This window comes from Octopus bimaculoides, chromosome 2 (genome assembly GCF_001194135.2).
Source record: "Octopus bimaculoides isolate UCB-OBI-ISO-001 chromosome 2, ASM119413v2, whole genome shotgun sequence".
NCBI lineage: Eukaryota > Metazoa > Mollusca > Cephalopoda > Octopoda > Octopodidae > Octopus > Octopus bimaculoides.
This window is the reverse complement of record NC_068982.1, coordinates 183044640-183054363: the sequence shown is the minus strand read 5'-3', so window position 1 is coordinate 183054363 and position 9724 is coordinate 183044640. Positions and strand designations below refer to the sequence as shown.

Here is a 9724-nt window from a genome sequence, read left to right as displayed (position 1 = left end):
CCACAAGGGGCTAAACATAGAGGGTACAAACAAAGACAAAGGGATTAAGTCGATTATATCGACTCCAGTGCGTAACTGGCACTTAATTTATTGATCCCGAAAGGATGAAAGGCAAAGTCGACCTCGGCGGAATTTGAACTCCGAACGTAACGGCAGACGAAATACAGCTTAGCATTTCGCCCGGCATGCTAACGTTTCTTAATTTTTTATTATCCATAAGGACATACATAGAAGGGACAACACAATGAAATCGAATGATTTTACAAGAAATGCGATTGGGGTCCTTTTAAAAATTATAAAATATATATATGATACGGATGATAGGACACAATAAGACATAAAAGATGGAGTGGAGGCGGGATTATAACGCACCCCATGAACCCTGCCTTACCACTGACCTGGGTTTTTAAACCATAACACATTCACGCGGATCCTTTCATGCCCAACATTCGTGCGACATTCTTCCATCTTTTTCCAAACATGTCTCCTCTCAAACATCTCCTCTCCAGCCCTATTTGCCGCCTTATCGAACACAAAATATTGAATATTACAGTAGCTGGTTGGTTAAAGTCTGTAATATTATAGAAGATGGCAATATTATTGTGTATGAGAATGAAATTAAGGCAGCGAGCTGGCAGAATTGTTAGCATGCCGGGTAAAATGCTTTGCGGCATTTCGTAAGTCTTTACGTTCTGAGTTCAAATTCCACCGAGGTCGACTTTGCCTTTCATCCTTTCGGGATCGATAAAATAAGTACCAGTTGCATACTGGGGTCGATGTGATCGGCCTACTCTCTCCCCCGAAATTGCTGGACTTGAAACATTGAAACCGATGTTACTGAGTATGAAGGATGACCTTCAAGTTCGAAACAGCAATGTCAAGAGCGAGTGCCGACTTTGAATTCTAATTTCGAAAGAAATATCTATCTTTGAATTGTTGTGTCACCAGTCACTGAATTTCTTTTGTTTGCGTCAATAATTTAATGCTAAATTTACTCACGTGAAGTCTCCCCCAATTCAGGGAAGAATACTTGCGTGGTTGCGATATGTTCTGTTAGATTGTTAGTTGTTTTTTCAGATCTGGAAAGCTCATCTGACTTTTTCACCTATTTTCGCTTTATTGACACGACTTCGGAACTGAAGTAAAAGCAAAATATTACTCACCACTTTGAAATGATTGAACATGTAGCCACAAAGTGGTTCTTTTTCTATATGATTTTCTAACAGTCAACATTTTCTCTGTGATTTCAGGCTCAGTAAATATAAATCTTCATTTCAGATACAATGACCTTGTCACTCATGTCATTTTAACTAATATCTAGAACAGAAATCTTATATATTATTAATAATCGCACCAGCGTTAATGTAATAATAGAAAATTTTTAATTGTCTTCTGTAGGTTATTATAGAGTTACTAGGGTATAAAAAAACGAGTTAAAAAGAAAAGTCCCGCTGACTGATAGCAATTGGACATTATGTCGATGTTAATATACTTCGTGCAGTCTGTCAAAAATTTTAATTAATTAAAATGACACCAATAATGTGAAAAAAAAAAAGAGAAAAAGAAAATGATGGGAAGACAGCTCACAAATCTGAATTACAAAGTGTGTATGAAAAGTTTCGAGCCTAACCTAGAAAATGGGCTGCTAGATAGCTGAAACAATTTTTTCAGGTAAGTACAGTCTTTTCGGAGTATTTTCATGATTGTGATATTTTAATTTTTCTGTTGTTGCAGATTTTTGAATAAACAAATGTCGAGGTTACAAGGGAAATGGAGAAAACTGAGTATCATGGTGTCATAAAGTATCTTCATTTGAAAGTCATGACTCCATCAAAAATCCGTGATATTACGGTGAGAACCTTAACAGACAATGCTCCTTCATATGCAACAGTCAAATGTTGAGTTAATGAATTTAAGCGTGGCAGGGAGAGTGTGGAAGATGATCCCAGATCAGAGAGATCTCCAACTGCAACCACCAAGGATAACCTTGACTTTGTTCTTAGTATGATAACGTCGTCAGATAGCCGAGAGACTGGGCATCTCATAAACATGCCGTCAGATAGCTGACAAAAGAACTTGGGTTCTCAAAGGTTTCCGCAAGATGAGTCCCTCACCTTTTGACTCTTGAACAGAACCGCACCAGGTGCAATTTGTCCACGAGCAATCTGGAACTTTTAGAAGCCGATGAAGAGAATTTTCTTGCTGGTTTCATTACTATGGATGAAAGTTACCTTCACGTGTATGTGTATGTATATGTGTATGTGTGTGTGTGTGTGTATGTATGTGTGTATGTGTGCGTGTGTATATATATATGTGTATGTGTGTGCGCGTATGTGTGTGTGTATACATTGCTTGCTTGCTTATGATATCCCATCATAGTTGATCCAGGGCATTCATCCTACTCTGTCTCCAGCACACATTGTTTCTCATGGGAGCGGACGTGGCCGACAAGACCGATACGCGATTGTCAGATCCCCTGGTAATGAGAGCACTGAAAGTGACCCCGAAAAACACCCGCTAGCGATTGGTGACGACGTCTCCTCCTTTCATGCAGTCTCTTGCGTTTGGTTTCAAATCGCTCCAACCCAGCATCATACACGGACCGCCATGCCTTCCAATTAACAGCCAGGGGTTGCACTACATTCCGTGGACGCGACAGTTCGCTACATCTTCTCCCTGACCTCATTCGTCCTGGATCTCCTCCTTGCCATTGGATTAGTCGCAGATAAGTCAAGTTGTGCAGTGAAGGATTACGTGCCCTTCTCATTACTGGAAACACTTATATATGCGAACAACACTAAGTAGAGTGATGACTGAAATAAGGAAATATACAAAAAATTATACTCTGCTTGAATAAACAGCGGTAGCTATGTGCTAACATATTTACTATGTTGAACTAAGAAACGTTAATTAACTAACATTTAATTTATGGTGCTGTAGGCATAATTTTATTCTTTGGAAATTCTGTGTGAGATGGAACGATGTTTTGTGAGAGATGGAAAAATATACTGGTTTGATACATGATATATCTATGAAGACATATCTTTACTATCATTTGACGATAATAAACGAGTTTTCAGATACGAATCATAATTGAAATATTTGTTGTTGGCAATGAAGTAATAAAATAAACTCAAAATAAGACCCAAGAGACTATTTCAACAATTTGTTGAGACTGATAGATAAAGATATACTACTTCAGGGAGAAATGCGAATAGAATTTGAATAAATTATCAATCAAATGAGACACACCTTCCATCTGGCTTTCGGAATATTTGAAAAACAAAAATTAAATGAAATCCCAAGAAAATGGAAGAATATTGCAGAAAAGACGAGAGGAAATAGTAAATCAATAAAGTTAAACACAGCAATGTCAGTCTGACCAAATGAGAATATGAATTAGAAAGATAAAAGATGATAAATTTAAACTTCAGATCTAACGATAAAAGATATAAAGATATCCATATTTAGCATGTGGAATAAAGAAAAGCCCTGCCTGCAAAACTGTAGAATCCTCTTTGTACAAAGCTGTAGCCTTAACTATTTTAATGAAATTTATTGAACTTAGTTCTTTCGATATATATACCGCTACACTAGAAACATCTGAAAACAGAATTTCCTTTTATAAAATATGAAAAAGTAGGAAATTGATAGATAGGTAGATAGATAGAAAGAGAGAAGAAGGGAAGATGTTGAGAGTAAATTTAAGTTATATATAGATTAGTCTACTATGTAATTTTTGCTAATATGTAAGGTTTTACATTATTTACATTTGACGGATATTTGTCCTCATCTTGTTTGTTGTTAACACAACGTTTCGGCTGATATACCCTCCAGCCTTCATCACGTGTCTTGGGGAAATTTCGAACCTGGGTTCTCATTCCTAAGGTATTTTTCGATGTTATTATTATTATTATTATTATTATTATCATTATCATTATTTAGGTCACTGCCTGGAATCGAACTCGGAATCTTGGGATTAGTAGCCCGCGCTCTTAACCGCTACGCCATATGCCCTACACTAGAAACATCTGAAAACGGAATTTCCTTTTATAAATATGAAAAAGTAGGAAATTGATAGATAGGTAGATAGATAGAAAGAAAGAAGAAGGGGAGAAGAGAAGAAGAGGAGATGTTGAGAGACGGGCATATGGAATCATTCAATGTCACCACGCCCTCCCGCCAAAGCGCATCAAGTGAAGTCCAATGTGAAGACGATGCTGATTTGTTCCATTGATGCGAAAGGAATTGTCCACACAGAATTTGTTCCTCTTGGTTAAACTGTTAACCAGACATTCTACTTGGTAGTTCTGTGAGACACGGCGAGACGAAAACGTCCCGACTAGTGGTAAAGTGGAGAGTAGTGGTCTCATCACGACAATGCAGTTGTGCACACTGCCTTGAGTGTGAGACAGTTTTTGATCAAAGATGGTATGACCTCGCTTGTCCACACCCAAGGAGAGAGGTAGACAGAAAGAGAGAGGGAGGGAGAAAGAGGAAAAAAGAGAGGCAGAGAAGCAGAAAGAAAGCGAGAAAGAGAGAGAGAGAGAGAGAGAGAGAGAGAGAGAGAGAGAGAGAGAGAGAGAGAGAGAGAGAGAGAACGAGAGTACGTGTTAAAATAAATGAAAGTGATGAGAAAGAGAGAGAGAGAGAGAGAGAGACAGAGAGAGAGAGAGAGTACGTTTAAAATAAATGAAAGCGATGTGAAAGAATGAGAAAGAAATAAGAAGGAGAATTAATCCATTAATATCAAACATCTGTATCGAACATGGAACCAATATTTTAAGAATTCAAACCGTTGATTGAATCCAAGAAATTCTACAAGAATGAAATAAAATAATTCGAAAATTTATCTGATACTTTTGTATCAATGTCGGTTAGAACTCATTTTAATCAGTAAGATATATTAGTGTTTAACTTAATATTTGTCTGTTGCTGTTGTTGTTGTTGTTGTTGTTGTTGTGTTGGATGTTTGGGCCTGACTCTTATAATCTACCTTATCACACATATCACTCAATAATTTTACAGCTTTGCTCCGCCATCTTTTTCGTATCTCACTTTAAGTGATATAGGAGAATGAAGATATGGTGGAATTGGAAAACAAAACAAAACTACAACAAAAATCAAAAAAATAATCACATATCTTTCAACCTCATCCATCACGGAAGCCTTATCGTGGTTACTCGACTTGCTAAAATTAGTAGCCAAATCTGTCTCAAAGCACATCATACTGTCTTCAAGAAGTAAAAAAACACATTAGATACATGCTAAGAAACTGGATGGTCATGAACACAATGCCTTTCATCAACGAATCTGTTCGATTAGATTTGAAATGGATCAAATAACAACTCTGCCGCTGTTGTATTGTCAAATGATATATAAGTACTCTACTGTCTTCTTTGTTGAAGCAAAGCAGCAAAATACTCACTTTGGTGGCTCCGCTGCACGACTTGGTTGTTCTCACGCGACACAACTAAAACATCCTGAACACTTGATCTCGTGTAGATCAATATCGCGGACTCCACTGCATGTTAGGCATTCTCTGTTGTTTGTACGTCTGTGCCTGTGCAGCTATCAGCTGATATAACCCTTAATACTATTGACAAACTATGGAGTGAGGATATCTGGTTATTTCCTATAATGCTCAATCTGAAAGTCCACCAGAACATGCTACATCAATGTATCATTGTCAATGTCCAGAATACGTCTAAAGGGAACACCGCCAATTCCTTTCATTAATCCTCAACAGAAGGTAAAATTCATTGTTTAATCGACTCATATTCTGGCAGTGAAGTGCCTCGTTTTGCTTCTGTCATCACATTCTATTGTTATGCATCGTCATCATCAACCAACACAATCCAAGACTGCAACTCTACCAAGGAAGGATACAGACTGGAGAAGATACATGATAACTTCATACAACCAATTTCAATAAATTCTCAATAACTCACGAAAAACAGATCAGATGTGTGTCAAATTTTAGTCACAATTAAGAAAAAGCATTTGTACCAACATCCTGAAATTTCAGCTTCCTATGTACATTCATTTTATTAAAAAGAACCGATTTGCATAATATCTTCAGACAAGGTGTATGTGTGTCTATGTATGTATGTATGTATGTATGTATGTATTTATATATATTGTGTATATATGTATGGTTTATATATATAGTACACACACACACACACACACACACACACACACACACACACACACACACACACACACACACACACAGGTAAGGCCCAGCTAGAATTTCCCTCAGGTCGAGTAGCTTATCCCACTCAGAGATCCCTAAATAAGGATTGTTTTTTTTATGATGATGAACGAAACATCCATGTCCCCAGAGGTGAATTATTCTAATCCCCAAATAACACTCTCAACACATGGCTATGATGCTATCCCCCTACTCTTGCGCATGATCAGAAATTCGCATATCGTCAGACACTAAGGGACATGCTCAATTCGTTAAGGTCAAGCAACCTACAAGCAGTTCTGTGGTTTTGAGCAGAATATTTGCTGTAGCTTTTAAACCAAGACAAAACACAGTTAAGATTAGAAGACTTGAGAACCACTGCCTCGTATTGCAACAAGACCTCTACTATTTTACTTGAAAAACAAAAAGTGAGGGTGGAGAGGGAAGTACTGCCCCTCAGTATTTTTGTTGAAAGGTGGGTGAATGTAGCGAGGATGGCTCGTATGAATGGACCTACTCTGAACATTCGCTTGTAAACGAGGAGTTGAGAAGGAGAGAGGCACCTACTAAGGTGCCCCTGGTGGTCGGGGTAACCAGGATGTGTAGGGTTCTTCGGTTGTCTCTGTGAAGAACCAGCCCCAATTTAGAGAATTTTTATTCTTTTATTTTATTATTTGTTATTTATCTTATATACAACATTGTGCCAACCCCCCACTTGTCCCTTGTGTTGTATTGTCCCTATTTGTTTTGTTATTATTATTATTATTATTATTATTATTATTATTATTATTATTATTATTATTATTATTATTATTGTTCAGTAGTTTTATTTTTATAACGTGCTTTCACTTCACTACCGAGCGCAGCTCTGTGCGCCTTGGGTATGTGCTGTGGTTTGCTGTGGTGCTCTTATGGTTACTGTATTGAAAGTGTTTTGCGTAGAATGTGTGCAGTACCCAGTAGTGCAATTTTATGTATGTTATATATATATTTGTAAGTCCTGGTGTTTTTGTTATGTATTTGTCTGAATATTTTTTTATTATACCTAAGAATAGGAATTGTTTCTGTTTTTAGACTCCACGTTCGAGTTATCTCTATTTCCAGGTCTTTGTATTTTGAAAGTTTTTCCATTTCTTTTAGAGAAACGTTGTCATCTGCTGGTATTGATACATCAATTAGAAAGCATTTTTTTTCTTCATGATCTTTGACAACTATATCTGGTCTATTTGCCTTAATTTCTCTATCTTATTATTATTATTATTATTATTATTATTATTATTATTATTATTATTATTATTATTATTATTAAGCGGCGAGCTGGCAGAATCGTGAGCACGCTGGGGCGAAATGCTTAGCGGTATTTCGTCTTCCGCTACGCACTGAATTCAAATTCCGTCGAAGTCGACTTTGCCTTTTATCCTTTCGGGGTCGATAAATTAAGTACACGTTAAGTACTGGGGTCGATTTAATCGACTTACCTTCTCCACTAAAATTGTAGGCCTTATCCCTATAGTACAGTGATTCCCAACCTTTTGGGTACTAAGACCCCTTTTATTTAAATGTGTTTTTCCACTGACCGCACTTCATATCCCTATCCTTACACACACACACATACACACACACACAGACACACACACACACACACACACACACACACACACACACACACACACACACACACACACACACACACACATATGTATATATATATTCTCTTTTACTTGTTTCAGTCATTTGACTGCGGCCATGTTAGAGCACCACCTTTTGTTGAACAAATCGACTTATTCTTTGCAAGCCTAATACCTATTCTATCGGTCAATTTTACCGAGCCTCTAAGTTAGGGGGACGTAAACACACCAGCATCAGTTGTCAATAGAAGGTGGGGGGACAAACGCAGACACACAAACATACACACAAACACACAAACACACACACACACACACACACACACACACACACACACACACACACACACACACACACACACACACACACACACACACATATATATATATATATATGTACGACGAGCTTCTTTCAGTTTCTTTCTACCAAATTCACTCACAAGTCTTTGGTCGGCCCGAGGTTATAGTAGAAGACACTTGCCCAAGATGCCACGCAGTGAGACTGAACCCGGAACCATGTGGTTGGTAAGCAAACTACTTATTACACAGCCATGAAATTTTGAATTTAGTTCACGGACACCCAGTACTGCCTTTGCGGACCACCAGAGGTCTGTGGACCACAAGTTGGGAACCACTGATATAGTAGAAAGGATTATTATTATTATTATTATTATTATTATTATTATTATTATTATTATTATTATTATTATTATTATTATTATTATTAACCACATCGCAAGGAATGCTTGCATAGTGTATAAGTCTGCACTGTATTGTACATTATATCAGTTTCCAACGCTGTCGTGTTTGCTGTCTTTGTGACGAACTAATCAGAAATATAATTTTACTTGTTATTGTTGATATTGTCGTTGTTACTATTTTCTTCCTGTTTCAAGATAAGGTGTCCTAATCAAAAAACAAAATACAAAAAAAAAAACAAAAATACAAAAAAACAAACAAACAAACAAACTAACAAACAAAAATATAGATTAGCAAATTACAGTTGAGGAAATGACGAAGAAGAGAAATAGTTCTGTTTAATATTTAAATTTTGCTGTCTTTGATTAAATTAATTCCATATCTCGGCTTAGACAACCATTAATATGGAATACCTCTTGTATAATTAAGCTGTATTTCGCCAGTCGTGCTGACATAATTATGTTAATATGCAATTAAGAAACTGTCATGTTCTGTGATGGCAGATAATATGAATTGGAGGGGAAGCTGGCTTTCAAAGACAGGGTTCAGAATAGTTGGGAAATTAGTCAAAGATGTCCTTCTTGTTGGTTTTAACAAAGTGATGTCTTGATTGCCCTATTGAGGGGTTGTCAGAGAATCAAAATCTATACATATACGAGGTGTAGTCAAAAAATTTTTGACCTTGACTTTTCTTTTGCACAAAATAATAATGCGTGAGCAAAATCCGCTTGGGTATTAAGTGATCGAGTCCTTCCTGAGCATGCGGAAAAATTTTCGTGTCTGTTGGTCGTGCTATTTGCCCGCAGTGACGCGTTGAGTACAGACGTGAAGAGTGTGCTGTGCAATTTTTCGTTTTGAGTCAAGATTACTGAGCGTTTTGATTGGCGCCTGATGAACCTACGCGAGTACAGGAAACTATTAGTAGCGCGATAAGTACATGTAGCTGAAACGTTTAGTAATATTGAACTCTCATTGGATGGAATACACTTCGTATTGACTTTTATACAGTTAATGTCTTTTATATATACATATATATTATAAACATGCACACGCGCTCGTGCGAGTAGATACACTACGGATTATTTTCAATTAATCCGGCAAATTGGATAATCCGTCTATGTTGGATTATCTACTTTGCCGCCAGATTATCTAAGTTAATGTTATTCTAATTCCAAGTAAATTCCTAGGTGCTTGCCATCATATT

At 37.0% G+C, this 9724-nt stretch overlaps 1 protein-coding gene across 3 annotated transcripts in view; it reads right to left on the bottom strand.

Moving 5' to 3' along the window:
• Nucleotides 1–9724, bottom strand: part of LOC106881485 (ras-related protein Rab-27B) — a 24807-nt gene that overhangs the window by 12546 nt on the left and 2537 nt on the right. For 2 of the 3 annotated variants that reach the window (XM_014931884.2, XM_014931883.2), the window contains exon 2: nucleotides 1000–1136. The exons of the other annotated variant lie outside the window; for it this stretch is intronic. The gene's annotated coding sequence lies outside the window, so the exon portion shown is untranslated. The remainder of the gene's footprint in view (nucleotides 1–999; nucleotides 1137–9724) is intronic. 3 annotated transcript variants of the gene reach the window in all.